The 18840-nt window shown below is 36.7% G+C and overlaps 1 long non-coding RNA gene across 1 annotated transcript; it reads left to right on the top strand.

The window, feature by feature from the left end:
- Positions 1-1928: 1928 nt before the first annotated feature.
- On the top strand, positions 1929-5094 carry LOC127850013 (uncharacterized). The gene is made up of 2 exons (XR_008034996.1): positions 1929-2060; positions 4373-5094. It is a non-coding gene; the product is annotated as an uncharacterized LOC127850013 (long non-coding RNA).
- Positions 5095-18840: the final 13746 nt, after the last annotated feature.

The raw sequence follows: 18840 nt of genomic DNA, 5'->3' as shown, positions 1-18840 counted from the left end.
TCTGACATTTATCTGAAAGGTTTTATGATCGTTATCAGGTCGTAAAACACATCTGTTATGTGTCACCGGATTAACGGACATTGGTTGATTACCCGATAATATGCAAGTATCCAACAATTTAGATTCATTATTTATGGGGAAACAAAAGCTGCCTGACCTAAAAAATGTAAGACACAACAAATTATTATATTATAAGTTTACTTACCAGAATCACTGCCTATGTGTTGCCATCGCTCGCAGGCATCGCAAGAAACAGCACGTTGCCTCTGCCCAACTGTCTTTCCACAATGTATACAATTTGCCACTTCTGCCATTGCAGAAACACAAACACAAAACTAACTAACACTAGAAAATTATTGTATCCGACATCAAATAAGCACATATATGTTTGAACACATGGCAGATGCACTGAAACCCACACAACTATATAGCAATCGTATTCCAAGTCACAAATAGCATTGTCCGACACAAACAAAACACATACATTGGGCTCATTCAGATACCCTCTTTAAATATAGTCAGCCCTTATAATTACTTTGCAAACAGCATTGTTGTCTGGTTAAGCGTGTTACCTTATTTATTCTTTAATCACGCCAAACTGTCATACCGTTTGTCTTATTAATAAATCTTTGACCAGACAATGAAAGCATGTCGGCTTAATTAATTTTCGTCAATTCACACGTTTTCAAAACATAACTAACACAAAGACATTCCATTATTCTTTAATTAAACCAAACTATCATACAAAATGTCTCATTAAACAATCTTTGAACAGAAAATGAAAGCATGCCGTCAAAATAAACGTTTAACATTTCACACGTTTTCAAAACAAGACGAACTAAATGGGGCTTATTTTAATAAACACAATCATAAAAAAGCTAATAACAATTTATTACTAAAAGCAATCCGGTATGTAAACAATTATTGAATTACAAAGTTTTACAATATGAAATGAAAAAAAAACATCATACAACTACATTTCCTAAAAACAATAATCACGAATATTAATACATTAAACTTAACAAATTTTATATGAACAAAATTTCTATAATACTATATATAAGAAACAAAATTGGGGCGAGTTGTCTTTCGATTGGGGCGAGTTGTCCAACATATTTGGGGCGACTTGTCCAGATTTTCGGGGCGACTTGTCCTGGGGCGAGTTGGCTTTGGGGCGAGTTGTCTGGCTCCCGCCGGCAGTTTACTTCAACCCTGGAAAAAACAATGATGTAACACATGACATGTAAGTTATTATGTTAAAGTGTGTGGTGCTATTATGGTACTCAAAACAGGTGTTCATTTCATGTTCATAAATATGGCCCCGTTTCCCTTCTGAGAAAGCATACATGTATTACTCTCCCATACATTTGACAATTGAACAAACATGATCAATTTTTTCCCTCATAATGGCCTCAACAACATTCCCCTAACACAAAAAACAAATGAGTTGATATTCTTAAAAAATAACATATAAACTGTCTAATCTGGATCTATTTAATTGTGCAGAGGCATCAAAAGTGGTATCTCTCAGAGAAAGGCTTAAATTTTTATTTTGTAATCTTGGAAATAAAATTACCTGTCTAGTGACATGCCCTGGGATTTGTGAATTGTCATGCCATAGCTGAGCTTCAGTGGAAACTGGTATCTCTCACAAATGTTATGTCCTGTAGTCGGGTCAAAAACTGAAGAGTATAAACATATAAAACATGTCAAAGATTAAATTTTCTCCAAGGCATTTTCATTTTTTTTTTAAGTAGGTGGCTACAACAGTGTATACCCTAAAAAGAGAGATATTCTATACAGGTGTTCTCTTTGATCTGGATCTCCACTGGTTGCAATAGTACATTTAGTATCATTATGCTGCAAACAGTGGTAAAACAAATATTTTGGGTTTCTTTTAACCCTTTACCGCTTGGATACGTATGTTCACACATTTGAAGTCATTTAGAAAGTAAATTTAATTAAAGACCTTTCTTACTATATTCAAGTTTAAAAGCTTCATTTCCAACCCTTAGATACTGTTGAGCAGCAAAAAGCATAAAACCTGAACAGACTGCGAGGTAAAAGTATTAATAACATTCTAATGAATTTATAGACTAGTCATTTTTTTCAAAACCTACTACAGAACCACAGGGGCCAGTAACAAAAAATGGGTACTGTATGTAAGAAAAGGATTATGTACAGTTCCCATTTCTTTTTGACTGGCCTCTGTGTACAGAACCTAATAATCTTAAAGCATGAAAAATAATTGGTATTGCTTTCATTTTAAATAAATGAATTTGGAATGGTGCATACCTAGATGAGAAGGCAATTAAGGCAAATAGTTGTGGATACATGTGCACTAGACTTATTGAAACTTGTATGAGGTTTAGAAATTGAGTCCACAGTACATGGCTGCCTCCACTGAACAGCCATTGTCACAAAAGCCTTTACAAATAACCATACCCCTCATGCATATTTATTTGCTATTAATATATAATGAATTAAAATGTAATTCTAGTGTACTAAAAAAGCACATAATCACCATAAGTTGTATCGTTCACTATAACTTGTTATAGAATATAATATTCATATTTATAATCAAACAGAGTAGGCCTGTGTCTTACAGCTCATGTAGGAGCTCCCTAAGATTGGTCATCTTTGCAAGTTAATTGTAAAGGATTATTTGTTCTTTATTTTTGTGATTATTACCTTTAACCATAATGTTGGTGGTACCACCAAAGTGTTCAGGGCTTGTTCATCTCCTTTATCTGTGGATTGGAAGGAATACATTTGGCCGTCAAGGTCCATGATTCGACTTCTGTTGTGAAGGTCCACCAATATGTTGGTTGCATATAGCTTCACCAATTTACCATCCTCTTGTGGCAATTCCTGGGCTAGAGAAGTTATTAGCTTCTGACTGTCATTACTGAGTTGCCCTAAAGATAACTCTGATGAGGCTTATGAGAGATTCGTCTCTCTGTCTAAACACAGAATCTAAAAATATGCTGTGTGGTGGCCAAAATTTGCTGGTAAAGGCAAACTCACCCAGGTCCTCATATCTTAAATTTCTTACTGGTGGAAGTTGCAAAAAATCACCAACAACTATTATCTGTATGTTACCAAATGTGTGGCTTGTATCCTTTATTCGCAAAACTGTTTCAAGCATATTAAACATTCTTCTGCTGAACATGGAAATCTCATCAATTATTAAGATATCTGTTGACAAAATTCTGTTTCGTGCAGGTATTAATCTGTCATCAGTTGCCATCATCCCCCTTAATTTTATACCACACATCCTGCCATCCCCAACTCCACACCACTTGTGAATTGTCATGGGCTTCAACACCTGAAAGCGAAAGGTCATTAAATTAATATTGTGATGGTCACCATGCATTTTTTGTTTCTGTGTGGAGGGAGATGCCCATTTTACGCACTAACAGCTGAAAACTGATGCGATTGTGAAAAAAGGTGAAATTGCTCGTCTTGAGCGATATCCCATTTTGTCACAATTGTTTTGCTGCACTAGCTTCGTAAACATGTTCTTTTTTTAAAAGCGTTGTCTGCTGGTGCTTTAAAATTTGGTCACTCCCAAAATTCTGCATGGGATGGGATGGGAAGGTTTAGGATCCATTTCTTTCCTTTTAATACTAAGTAAAAATTCTGGATTGTGGTTATTAAAATGAAATATATTTTTTAGTTAATTCCATGCAAAACAAATCAAGAATAAAATCTAATGACACCATGTAATATATTTATATATATTTGAAACAAAATCCTTGTGTTGTATTTGTATATTTAAATATAAAAGTTAAAGAAAAAACTGCTTCATCTTCATGAACTTAGTTCTTTTAACCAGGTTATTAGATTGGCGATGTCGGCTGGCGGGCAGGCGAAACAAGCTTGTCTGCGCCATTACTTTGTTGTTTATTGTCAGATTTTGAAATCATTCGGCACATGTGTTCACCATTATTAGAAAGTGTGTCATGCGAAAGAATTACGTTGATATCTCCAAGGTCAAGGTTACAATTTGAGTTTGAAGGTCAAAAATGGCCATAAATGAGCTTGTCTGGGCCATAACTTTGTCGTTCATTGTCAGATTGTAAAATCATTTCGCACATTTGTTCATTAGACGGTGCGTCACGCGAAAGAATTACGTTGATATTTCCAAGGTCAAGGTCACAATTTGAGTTTGAAGGTCAAAATTGAACTGAAAACCTAGTTTTGTGACATTTTAGTCCCTTGTTTATTTTATTTACTAGAGCTTTCACTAATTTACAACAGATCGTCAGTTTTTTTTTCCCATATATATGTACCCTTTCTATACATGTTAAAGAACTTGATGAAATCACACTTGTCGTTTCTGTTAAATGAGTTAAATTATGTTTTGCAGTCAAATCACTAAATCAACATACCGGTGAGAAATTGCTGCAAGCAACACCTGTGGTGCATGTTAATGCGACCCATTTGCGTTCATTCTCTGCCCATTGCATTATATGGGTTACGAGCGTAGACTTGCCGCACCCAGCCTGACCGCCGATGTAAACATTGTGGCCTGCTTTGACCATTGAGAGGGCCAAATTCTGTTTTGCAGTCCAATACGTCTGCTGTTCCATGGCTGCATCCATTTCCAGCGATATGTCAAAGTTTTTAATCTAACGAAGTACTCAGAAGAGTACCAAATGAAATCGACCAATAAAAACTCACCGTTTAGGCTGCGTTCGTCTCAGCATTCACTGCGGGATAGCCGACCGGCAAATGGCGTCTTTTGACGTTCAGAATTATTGTGTGTGAAAACGAGTTGATTTCTTGGTTAATATTCGGCGACCGAGCAAGTTATTGACGTGGACAGTGTTTCTTGGATGTGTTTTATATGGAACTATAGACAATTTATCGGGGAATCGCTTATTACGTGCCCAACAAGACTCGTCCAGTGTAAACACAAGTGGACAGGCTTAGCTACATCGACCGAATTTTGGACAATTTCTCGTGTTTGAGGCCATGTGGACATTATAATACTGCGTCGAATCGAATGACACTAGTACCGTTAGAGAGATAATTTATTTTGCTGTAAAACTGTGCAGAGTTTTTGATGATAAACATATGAATTGTGTAGTAGTGCCTTGTAATTCATGTCCAGTAGTTGAATTGCGTTGGTGCCCTTTTCCTTTTTCTTACATAAATTTTTTTTTTTTTTTTTTACTGGACCCTGTGGGTCCCATTATAAAAATGGCAACTTTCAAAGCACTTTCTCCTATATATATATATATATATATATATATATTTATATATGTATATATATTTATTTTTTTGCAAGACCGGTATCATTTTAAAGATAAATCTGTCCTCTTTCAATAAATGCAGTAAAAAATGTATGGTCTCAAAACTTCTAAGAAAGTAAAATTCGCCCAAAGGCAAGCACCCTCAGAAAACAGAGTTTCGAAAGAGAAATTTCGACAAAAAAACCGTACTTAAAAAAACGCACCCCAAACAGTCATCTTTCAACGAAATCCCCAATGAAATGCGCCTAAATTTTGCAGACACACACAGGATGCTGGAAATAATCACAAAAAGCATGGGTGGGATCGCTAAATCGCTTTTAATACCGAAGAGAAAAGGAACTCTTTAGAAATAGACACTACTTTGGAATGGACCACGGAGGAATACAAATTGATTTAGTGTAATGTAACCTTTAAGAAAACTTAAACTTTTCAGATCATGGAAAAAAACGCATCTACAGCATTATTAATATATTTGTACTACAAATACAAAATTTCAGGTCGATCTGACAACTAGAAATACGCCAAAAACGCCTTTTAGTATGACACGTGATAAGCCATCTGGCTTGCGTTTTCTGTACTTGGATTCCAGAGGCAAAGCAACCTCAAATCGCATGTAAATCATATAAAACTACAAAATAAATAACCCATTTACACGTATTTGCATGCCGTGGACATAACTGATGGTAAAAGTGTTATAAGTTTCTTAAAACACAATCGGGTGAGCACTGAGGTCCGAAAATCTGGTTTCCGTACTTTTTAAAATTATTTGTTTACCCGAAAAATCCCATTTTCCTTTAAAAATCGTTTAAAACACATGCGCAATTATACTTTTCACATGTTTTCAGGGCTCAACATTAATGGTTGTCCTATTGCCCCTGGCAAGTAAAAGTTGGGTCTGGGCAAGTTATTTTATAATCTAGTTGTCCGCCCGGAAAAGTGCAAAAAAGAACAAAGAGCATTTAATTTAGACTTTAATTGCTGTAATAATTTTGTTATATATATGTTCAAAAATAAAAAAGGTTGTGTGGTGTATCATTTTGGTTTATTAAACAATATGAGGTTTACAGTTGATGTGATATTTCATGTTTGGGCAAGTTGCTTTACGTTCACTGCAAGTAGATTTTGGAAGTAGTGGCCCGGTAGGGCAAGTTGGTTTTTCGGTTAATGTTGAGCCCTGTGTTTTCCCGCTAAATGTAATCCAATCAATAAAATAACACGACTAACTAGTGAGTTTCTATAGATTTTGTACCTGAAGACCCGGTATTTGCGTTTTTTAAAGGTTATATTATACTAATTCCATTTCCCATAGGGTCTCATTATAAAAATGCCAACTTTTAAAGCATTTTTTTGGTATCTCCTATATATCAAATTTTGCAAGACCGGTATCATTTTTAAGATAAATCTGTCCTCTTTCTATAAATGCAGTGAAAAAAACACGGTCTCGCAACTTCTAAGAAAGTAAAATTTGCCCAAAGGCAAGCACCCTAGGAAAACAGAGTTTGGAAAGTGAAATTTCAACAAAAGCCTCGTACTTCAATAAACGCACCCCAAACAGTCATCTTTCAACGTAATCCCCAATTAAATGCACCAAAATGTTGCAGACACACACAGGATGCAGGGAATAATCACAGAAAGCATTGGTGCGATCGCTTAATTGCTTTTAATACCGAAGAGAAAAGGAACTCTTTAGAAATAGGCACTACTTTCGAACGGACCATGAAGGAATACAAAATGATTTAGTGTAATGTAACCTGCAGGGTGGCTTTGTTTTCCAGATAGATACGATAATAACAGATACCAAATAGATGCTACACATCAATTAACCCCTAACCCTTTATGGGCGGAGTTAACAATGCACTTTCAATTGTGCAATTTCTCTTTGGGTGAGAATATATTTGTAATACAATGTTCTCGAATTTTACAGCTAGCCCACTTGCAAGGAGCTGTTCATACCATACCTAGTTGCAATAATCCAACTCCCAGCCATTGACCCTCCAGGTCGCTGGGAGTTGCAACTGATTACAGCATATTCAATGTCAAGTCTCCTGTCTGAAATCAGAGTGGTAGTTTAATCAGTAATATTAGCTGCTGTTGAATTGAGCAACATAAACTATCAAAATCACAAAATGATACAAACATGACTTAATCCACTTTGCAGAATTGCAAATAAGCAGCAATAATGTTTCACATGTCTGACACATTCAGGCAATTACTTGCTACAAATAACAACATAAAAACATGTTTTGTTGAGGAAAAGCCAGACTATTCTTGTTATCGCAAGGACGTCACAAAAGGGGCGGTACCTTAGTGACGGTGAAAAAAATGCCCCAGATATGCTCGATTAACTACTCTGATGGAGCTACCTCTGCTGAGATTTTGCCAAGTGCATTTCTATTGGGAAGTTGATAGTTAATTAAAATGTGTTGTAATTGGTAATTTGACTATTATGAAGGGTGAGATTGCACTTCGAAAGCTGGATATGACCAGAAAATAAAACTAAATGAAAGTATCCTTGTAGATGTTGATGTAATGAATATTGTAGTTCTTTTCAGGGTTCATTCATTTTCTTACATGATATATTTCTACCATGTCAATTTATAATTATAACGTGAAGCTGTAAAATAACTAGGGACATCTGGTACATGACTTACTGAAAGCCTTAGTTGTGTTTTAAAAACCAAAATCAAGCTCTATTTACGTTATACTGATCTCATTTGTAGTATTACTTTTATTTTGGTTCATTATCAGTTTACATTGTGATTTACATGCCGTTCATTATGACCCATGATTGGTTTAATAAACGTGACTTACTATTGCTTTCACTTTTGTGATTAAATCAAATTGAAATAAATAAATAGATCTAATTAATATTTAAATAAATAAAACAAACTGTCAACAAACCTAAGTTAGCATTTACTCAAATGGCATTTCACACCTGCTGTGTGACAGCTTAAAAATATCTACACAGTCCTAATGATTGTAAATTGACTTAAATGTCATGCAAGTTGAAGAGAGGCTGAGTTGTAAGTGTATAGGAAATCAATACAAAAACATCCGTACTTAGCCCTGTTAGATATCACTTCCTGTCCCTGACATGTGTTGTATATATGTGTCTTGTTCTGTGAAAGCTGGGCTTAATTCATGCGCTTAAAGTGTCGTCCCAGATAAGCCTGTGCAGTCCGCACAGGCTGATTAGGGACGACACTTTCCGCCTAAACTTGATTTTTCGGTAAGGAGGGACTTCCTTGAAACTAAAAATACCATTAAAGCGGAAAGTGTCATGCACAGGCTTATCTGGGACACACTTTAAGCGCATGAATTAAGCCCAGCTTTCACAGAACAAGACATATATATATATTATAATTTTCATTTTGTATGTTTCATGGAATAAATATTCAGATTATAAATACACATTATTTATCAGTGTTCTTTGGTGTTGAACACCCCAATTTCAATAGTATTTCAATTATGTACATTTAAAATGTTTGTACACATATATTCATCATTCATGAGAGAACAGCATGTAATACTAGACATCTAGCAAAAGTGTTCTTTTTGAGGTATAAGCTATCAACGTTTACACTATTCAACAATGGAGGTGTTATTTTCATTATACACAATTCCATCTTCAAGATTTACAAGAATTGAACATGCTATCACCATCTATCAACTTGTGAATATTCTTCACAATGAACTCCGTTCGAAATTGATTTGACACTAATCGAAGTTTTGCCACCAGCTCTGCTGCAGGGCTCAACATTAACAGTTGTCCTATTCATAATTGCCAGTGGCAAGTAAAAGTCGGGTCCAGGCAAGTTACTTTATAATCTAGTTGTCCGCTCAGCAAGTGCAAAAAGAACAAAGCATTTAATTTAGACTTTAATTGCTGTAATCATTTTGTTAAATGTGCAAAAATAAAAAAGGTTTTGTGGTGTATCATTTTGATCTTTATTAAAAAATATGAGGATAACAGTTAATGTTATGGGCAAGTAGATTTTCTAAGTACATGTACTTGCCCGGCAGGGCAAGTTGGTTTTTAGGTTAATGTTGAGGCTTGTGCTGTTCTGTAGATTTGGTTTGGTGAAGACCATGGCTGTCCCTCTAGCGTAAAGTAGGGCGCATCTGTTTCCAACAGAAGTCGGTATTCCTTCATCAAATTCAAAGTGTCGCGTTGGTACCGGTCAAAATTCTTTACTATGCTGGTGAACCCAAACCAGGTCTCTGGAATCTGCTCCAGCCAGCGCTCGAAAACACATATGGATATCCGGTAAAACAATGCACAGGCCTTTTTCTCTCCATTTTGGGAAAACGCAACACTGGAATTTTGGGAATTTCGGGTCGTGAAAAAACCCATATTGGGAAAAAAATTAATCACAAAACTGGCTCAATTGGGAAAAATAATTGCACCGGCACATGAACGAAGGATCCAGCCTTCACACTTGTCACATTGAATCCATTGATTTGCTATGACTCCTTTGTTTGTGAAAATTTGTGTTGTTGTTACAGACAAGGCACAGAACATCATCATTTTCCTCCACTGGAGAGTTGTCAGAATCAGACACATTTTTTCTCTTTCTAGTTTCAACTTGTGAAGAAGTACTTGGTTGTTCTATGTCAATAACTGTTGGACTTTTGTTGGAAATCTTTTTACGTGGCTTTTTTTCACACCAAAATTTGTTTTCTGTGTGACATAATTCTTTTTTATTTGAAAATTGTCCAGAATGTCTTTTCTAAATTGATTTATCATAACCATCAAAAAGATTCCAATTAATTGTGTATAAATAATGTGAATATGTTTTTCAAAATCTTGATTGTCAATAATTCTATTTAAAATGTCAACAGTCTTCTGACAACTGTCTTTCACAGCAGTATAAAACTGGTGATATAAATCTTGATTTTCAACTACTGTTCTTTGTATATTCAAACATATTTTCACCATGTTTTTAGCTCACCTGAGCACAACGTGCTCATGGTGAGCTTTTGTGATCGATTTTTGTCCGATGGCGTAGTCCGTCGTGCGCTGTCAACATTTGTCTTGTTTACTCTCTAGAGGCCACATTTATTATCCTATCTTCATAAATTTGGTCAGAAGGTTGGTCTCAATGATATCTTTGATGAGTTCGAAAATGAGTACGTTTGCTTGAAAAACATGGCTGCCAAGGGGCGGGCATTTTTCCTTATATGGCTATATTATGGCTACAGTAAAATCTTGTTAACACTCTAGAACATGGCTGCCAATGGGCAGGGCATTTTTCCTTATATGGCTATATATGGCTATAGTAAAATCTTGTTTACACTCTAGAGGCAACATTTACTCTCTGATCTTCATGAAACTTGGTCAGAAGAATCATCCCAATTATATCTTGGAAGAGTTAAAAAAATGATGCCGGTTGGTTGAAAAACATGGCTGCCAGGGGGCGGGGCATTTTTCCTGATATGGCTATAGTAAAACCTTGTTTACACTCTAGAGGCCACATTTATTTTCTGATCTTCATGAAACTTGGTCAGAAGATTTTTCCCAATAATATCTTGTTATCTCAGGTGAGCGACTTTGGGCCTTTCTTTTCTGGTTCCTAGTAAGCACGTGAGTATCGAGCTTCCGTACCTTGCGAGGAGGTTGTAACTCGTCGTCTTCCCTAAAAGTTACCCTCAGAGGCGGCAACCTTCTTCCTGTTATAATTGGTCTCGCTCGAGAATCCTTTTCCTCAGTTGAATTACTTAGCATGGAGTAGGGACGTATGTCCCTTTTCGAAGAATGGCTAGCTGGAATGAACCTTTCTGAGGAACGCTCTAATTTCCTATCCGGTGTCCGATCCCTGGTGATTGGGCGTGCCCAATCCAATTTTAGCGACCTCTCCTTTGGATAAGGACGTACTTGATCCCTTCTTCGGGCCTTGGCATAGGGACAGTCTTTCTCTTCTTCACGAATTCGGACTTTCCAGTCTATATCCGAAGGACGTTCCGTAACCATCCTGCTTACATCTGCATAGGTTCGTTGTTGTGGTTTCGATGTCCTTGGCTCCTGAGTGCTCACGGGTTGGTATGAACGCATGGAGACTTTGTGGATGGAATGTACAACGTCCCTTTCCCTTTCTGGCGTCCTACTTCTTGGGATGGGATGTGTGATGTCCCTTTTCCTTTAGGGTGTCCTGCTTCTTGGGATAGGACATGTGATGTCCCTTTCCCCTGCTGGTGTCCTGTTTCTTGGGATAGGACGTGTGATGTCCCTTTCCCCTGCTGGTGCCCTGTTTCTTGGGATAGGACGTGTGATGTCCCTTTCCCTTTCTGGCCTTTCATATGGACATCCTCTATCTGGCGTTCTTAATCTCTGAGGTTCCTTCACAGTGGGGCTATCTCTAGACATCCCCAGTTTGACCTTCTGGGGACTAAATTGGAGGGTCCTTGATTTGGCAGGGCTACTCATCTTTGATATTCCCTGTGAGAATTTTGCAGTGGCCAACAGCTCATCTGGGTCAATGTCGAAATCATAGACGGTAATATCAAAGATTTTTTTGTAGACGTCCCACTCAACACACGATTTCATAACTGATTTTTTAAATAATAAAAATCAGAAAAATTTGGTAATGTTTTTTATTTTGCGAGTTGGTATTTAAGCTGCTTGCAATATTTTGCAAGTAGAAAAAAATCGAGCCCTGTAAACAGCTTTTTAAAGATACAGTCACTTCTTCTTTCTGTATGGTCGGAATACAATTGACTTCTGGCCATTCAGTTTACATGGGTTGCATAATGGTAGGACAGTCTTGTAATTAAACTTCAGGTCTTGATCAAGTTCTGTACCAGAATTTCCACCGAAGGCACATGCATCATTTGGCCCTTAGGCACTTCAGTAATACATGTATGAGATAACATTCCACCTGAAGCAAGACACAAAGACTTTTTGATAAGAGAGGTTAAAAAATGCCAGCATAGGTCAATCCCAGCATAGGTCAATCCCCAATCCCTTCACTCAACTTTATCCCAAGTCATGCAAAGTTTCAATATTTAATAAATAAGTGGGTGAGGTAATATGAAACTACTGCACCATATATAAAATAAACACAAACCCATCACATTCCAACATGATGTATACCTGATAAAAATATAATAAAGGTGCCTTTTCAAAGATTTTAGCATGTTTTGAAGTGTGTCATTAAATGCTTTATATTGATAAATGTAGACATTAAATTTTAAAAGCTCCAGTAAAAAATCAAACATAAAATTTAAAAAAGGAAAACAAAGTAGCCCGCAGCAGGGCTCGAACCAGTGACTCCAGGAATCCTGAAGTAAAAACGCATTAGCCAACTGAGCTATCCTGCCAAGCATACATAAGATGCGTATTTTATACGTTCATCATACGCAATCTTCATAGTTTCACAAATTTAAACGACAACAACTGAGCTCTCCAAATTATTCAATAGTTTCGCGTTGCAACGCTTTATGATTTTTAGCTAAGCTATTTAAAAAAAAAAAAAAGAGCTATAATTGTCATCACCTTGGCGTCGGCGTTGGCGTCCGGTTAAGTTTTGCGTTTAGGTCCATTTAGTTTAAACCTATTTATTTTAGCTCGATTGCGTGGAAAGCCTTAGGCTTATATAAACGCTCTCGAGTCCGTTTCCTGGGCCTAGAACCAGTACTTGGTGTCTTTGGGGGAGATCTAAAGAACGCTCCCACGGTGGGGATCGAACCCGTGACCTCCCGGTCGCAAGGCGGACACCATATCCATTACACCACGGCGACCTTAGGTCCATTTATCAGAAAGTATCAATGCTATTGCATTCAAACTTGGTACACTTACTTACTATCATGAGGGGACTGGGCAGGCAAAGTTAGATAACTCTGGCGTGCATTTTGACAGAATTATGTGCCCTTTTTATACTTAGAAAATTGAAAATTTTGGTTAAGTTTTGTGTTTAGGTCCATTTTATTCTTAAAGTATCAAAGCTATTACTTTCATACTTGCAACACTCACTAACTATCATAAGGGGACTGTGCAGGCAAAGTTATGTAACTCTGACTAGCAGTTTGACAGAATTATGTGCCCTTTTTATACTTAGAAAATTGAAAATTTAGGTTAAGTTTTGTGTTTAGGACCATTTTATTCCATTAAGTATCAAAGCTATTGCTTTCATACTTGCAACACTTACTAACTATCATATGGGGACTGTGCAGGCAAAGTTATGTAACTCTGACTGGCATTTTGACAGAATTATGTGCCCTTTTTATACTTAGAAAATTGAAAATTTGGTTAAGTTTTGTGTTTAGGTCCACTTTATTCCTAAAGCAGGCTTTTTCCGCTCCATTTTGGGAAAACGCCACACTGGAATTTTGGGAATTTCGCGTCGTGAAAAATCCCATTTTAGGAAAAAAGTTAATCGCAAAACTGGCTCCATTGGGAAAAATAATCGCATGTAAATAGTGTTTCTTATATTTCAAAGAAGCTGTTAACTGGTAAATAATGGCTATTTTGTAATCCTATTATACAATTTTTACAAAATATTCTGAATATTTGTGATAAGTGTACATTACCATGCCTATGTTAATAAAATATAAACAAACACAGTGACAGTTTTCAAAATTTCTTAACCACAATGTCAAAGTAACAAGACAATAACAATTGCATATGTGGCATCAGCTTCAGAACCTGAGGTCTTTAAGTTCACACAAACTAATTCTCCTCTCTTTCATGTCTCGGAATTTGTTGCAGAGGAATTCAAGATCTTCATTTTGGAAGGTTTCTGGCCCTTCCAACGCAATCATCATCAGTGACGATAGTTTGGTTTGCATGAATAGACTGCTCCTCTCTGTGTCAGTCAGTTCTGGTGGGAGCTCAGGGTTACTTCTGTTTGATGTATCAAATCTGTCTCTTGTGGCTGCTGAAATAAAAGCATTTCACTGCATAAAAACTAGTGTTATTTATAAGACACTGCAAATAGTTACCTTTTATATTAAATTAGGGCATAATGCATGCATGTTTAAGATTTGAGTGCTGATTCAATGCCTTAAAATGAGAAGAATATCAAAAAACTTAATTACTAACATTACACAAATAAATCGATCTATAATCAATTTCAGATAACAAAAACAAAACGACCCAGAAAGACTCTAATGTCTGCTGTCGCTCGCATCTTGTTGTTGAATTTCGGAAATCATTTATAACGATCTTCGTTTATTACTAGAATTATTTTGGTGCATTCTTATACGAGATGTTGTTGATTTTTCAGTTTCCTTTTAAAAAGGAGACGATATTGTCCTTTTTATACTTAGAAAATTGAAAATTTGGTTTAGTTTTGTGTCCACTTTACTCTTAAAGTATCATAGATATTGCTTTCATACTTGGACACTCGCAAACTATCATAAGGGGACAGTAAAGGACAAGTTGCATAACTCTGGTTGTCATTTTTACAGAATTATGGCCCTTTTTTGACTTAGTAACTTTGAATATACCAAGGTTAAATTTTGTGTTTAGATCCACTTTACTTCTAAAGTATCAAGGCTATTGCTTTCAAACTTCAAATACTTTAATGGGATCATGAGGGTACTGTACCTGGCAAGTTTAATTTTACCTTGACCTTTGAATGACCTTGACTCTCAAGGTCAAATTATTAAATTTTGCTAAAATTGACGTAACTTCTTTATTTATGATTAGATTTGATTGATACTTTGACAAAACAAATCTTACCTGACATACATGTACCATAATAGACTCCACCCAAACCATCCCCCAAGCCCCCCATCCAATCACCACCACACCCTAACACTAATTATAATCCCCCCTAACCCCCCCAAGATTTTTTTTTAAACATGGTTAAAAAACACAAATATTTTTTTGTAATATTTTATTTTTGAAATACTGTCGAACCATCCCACCCAAGAATCCCCCCACCCCCCCCCATTTTTTTTTCATTTTTGGAAGAAAATGTAATGAATGACCACCCCCCACACACTACACCCCCTCTACTCCACCCCTCCTTCCTTTGTGATTGAAATTGAGATAGGTCTCTTCACCTTTAAAAAGAAAAATAGATGAGCGGTCTGCACCCACAAGGCGGTGCTCTTGTTTAGTAATGTAACTGGTAAGTTCAACAGCCCCAGTCTGGCCCAGATTTAAGACATAAGATAAATGTTGAGAGCAATAAAGATAACGCCTTCACCTGTATAACAATGGCGAAGATAAATTATTTATTCTAATAGTGCTCGTTATATTGTTGCTTTTTGCCCATTTGCTTCCATCCAGGTTAACTCTTTTTACAGCGTTAACCCACTTTTTCGATCAATCAGGATCCTTTGGAAACGTAAAGAACAATAATTTTCTTCATATTATGGTTTGTGCAACCAATAGCACAACAACTCTGTGGCATGATTGTATTGGACGTAACTTAATAAAATTGCGAGCAGTGTTAAATATTTCAATGCAATAAAAAAATGGCGACAGCGCTTTTGTTATCACAGTCGTCAAAGGGAAGGTAACTCTAATTGACGCAAGTGCCCGGATGTTTTGATATTATGATATACATGAAAGTAGTGGGGACTGGCAGCTCCAACTTGTCCGCCACTTCAATTGCCACCTGCCTTGTCCACTTGTCCACGGTGCACTCTTTTCGTCCCATCAGATGTCCGTTGTTAACCCTTTCCTTGACAGGTACGCGTTTCTACGACCCTATCGATTCCCTGTCAAATACGCGTATCTACGCCTGTATCGATTCCCTGTTATCTACGCATTTCTACTACCCTATCTATTACCTGATATATACGCGTTTTTACGCGGCACGATTTAATTTGCTATTTAAATGCTTAAAATGACGTTTTAAGTGTAACAGAAATGCATTTTTCTAAACTGTCGAGTTAACATCCGGTAATGTTGCTATTTAAAGTTCTGATGCAATTGGCGACCAATCAAGACGAGGGTTTACCATTTGACATGCGTAAATCACGTTCCGGGATGTGCGCGTTTCGGGCATTTCGTAATGTCCTAAAATAGCTGCTATTCTCGAACCGTATATAATTTGGACATTTTCCGAAAACGTATTAATAACTCGTTAAAAATGTCGCAAAAATAAACACGTTCCATAGGGATAGAATATGATTTGGGTGTAAATCGATTTCATTCTTATTGTTGTTTGATTCCATTATATCGTAAATGTTTGTTTCTGAGATCATATACGAGAATTACATGGATATGTTAAATGGCATGTACACTCAAATGTTTTTACAAACGACATGTGCTTATCTAAAGTTTGTGTTTTGTAATACACAGGATATTGGATTATCGGTGCTTGATTGGGCAATAAAACAAAGACGCAGTCGGCGGTCTTCAATATGCCTTTGAACTGACCAACATAATAATTAATAGCGCACGTGCTAATCTAACATTTAGGGATAAGAAACACGGGTTCTAGACACTTTGAATAAACATGTTTACCGGACGCAGCAGTAGTCTTCAGATGACGTTGGCGTGCCATGTTTTGTAATTTGGTACACGAATACACGGGTTTGTCGGCGACTTCTAAGTTATAAACTGGAGTATTTGATAATAAAGTAGCCGCTTAAAATCGGAATTTTGCAAATAAATACACGAACTGAAGACTTATTGAAGACGCCGACATTGCCGGATTTCGATCGGTAATAAAATGCAAAATGCAAATTAATTATATGAATATTAATGGCACATTATGCAACATCCAATTAAATTGTTACCGGTATCTATAAATGTTTATAAATCATTTGGTGAATTAATGTAATAGAAATACCAAGTATTGTACGAATTTTATAAGAAATAATACAATTGATTTTGAAAATGCATGAAGTTGTTTGAGAAACTCTGTGTTTTTCTATAGTTATTTATAAGAATTTACATGAATTTTGAGGCTTGCAGAATGAATTTATAAAATAAAAAAATCTTCAAGAAAGAAGAATTGTAGTTTGGAAAGTAAGAAAAAAAATTCATATTCCAAAATATAATTATTTGTATTTGATTCAACACACCAACTTCGCAAAGTTTCTTTATGAGCTGGAAAGAGATTTGCATTTAAACCCAGTAAAACACACAACGGTCAACTTTACATGACTATAACTGATGAATAAAATAATGTAGAAACATAAGTTTACACCACAGGAAAGGAAATTTTATTAGCTTAAACTTTCATATTGAGTGTTTTTCAATAATATTTCAACTTTTATGAGAAAATCAGGTTTAAAGGCAATGACGGTTGCGTTTCCAAAGAGGTAGATTTGCATTGAAACGCAGTAAAACACACAACTGTCAACTTTGCATGACTATAACTGACCAATAAATTAAGGTAGAAACATACAGTTTACACCACAGGAAAGGAAATTTTATTAGCTTAAACTTTCATATTGTGTATTTATCCCCACGCTTTTTGAAAAAAAGGTGGGGATATTGTGGTTATCTCCGCCGTCCGTCCGTCCGTCCGTCTGTCTGTCTGTCTGTCCGTCCGTCCTGGCCACTATCTCCTCCTACACTAAAAGCACTAGAACCTTGAAACTTACACACATGGTAGCTATGAGCATATGTGCGACCCTGCACTATTTGGAATTTTGATCTGACCCCCGGGTCAAAAGTTATAGCGGTTGGGGTGGGGCCGCGTCAGAAATTATCACTCATTTTTTTAGGTTATTTTACATTTACTTCTTTATTTCTACACCGATTCACTTCAAATTGATACTGGACCTCTCTTATGACAATACGGTCAATCTCAACCATGCATGGCCCCATTCCCAACCCTGGGGCGCCCCGCCCACATAGGCCACACCCACCAAAAATTTCCATTTACTATAATTTTTTCATTTCTACACGGATTCACTTCAAATTGATACTGAACTTTTGTTATGACATTAGGGTCAATCTCAACTATGCATGGCCCCAATCCCAACCCTGGGGCGCCCGCCCACATAGGCCACACCCACCAAAAAATTCCATTTACTATAATTTTTTCATTTCTACACGGATTCACTTCAAATTGATACTGAACTTCTCTTATGACATTAGGGTCAATCTCAACTATGCATGGCCCCATAACCAACCCTGGGGCCCCGCCCACATAGACCACACCCACCCAAAATTGCCTTTACTATAATTTCTTCATTTCTACACCGATTCACTTCAAATTGATATTGAACTTCTCTTATGACAATACAGTCAATCTCAACTATGCATGGCCCCATTACCAACCCTGGGGTGCCCCGCCCACATAGACCACACCCACCCAAAATTGCCTTTTACTATAATTTCTTCATTTCTACACCGATTCACTTTAAATTGATACTGAACCTCTCTTATGACAATACGGTCAATCTCAACTATGCATGGCCCCATTACCAACCCTGGGGCCCCGCCCACATAGACCACACCCGCCCAAAATTGCCTTTTACTATAATTTCTTCATTTCTACACCGATTCACTTCAAATTGATACTGAACTTCTCTTATGACAATACGGTCAATCTCAACTATGCATGGCACAATTACCAACCCTGGGGCGCCCTGCCCACATATGTCACACCCACCCAAAATTGCCTTTTACTATAACTTCTTCATTTCTACACCAATTCACTTCTAATTG

This window comes from Dreissena polymorpha, chromosome 11, assembly GCF_020536995.1.
Source record: "Dreissena polymorpha isolate Duluth1 chromosome 11, UMN_Dpol_1.0, whole genome shotgun sequence".
In the NCBI taxonomy this organism is placed as follows: Eukaryota; Metazoa; Mollusca; class Bivalvia; order Myida; family Dreissenidae; genus Dreissena; species Dreissena polymorpha.
Note: the sequence above shows the minus strand (reverse complement) of the source record. Positions and strands in the feature narration are given on the sequence as shown.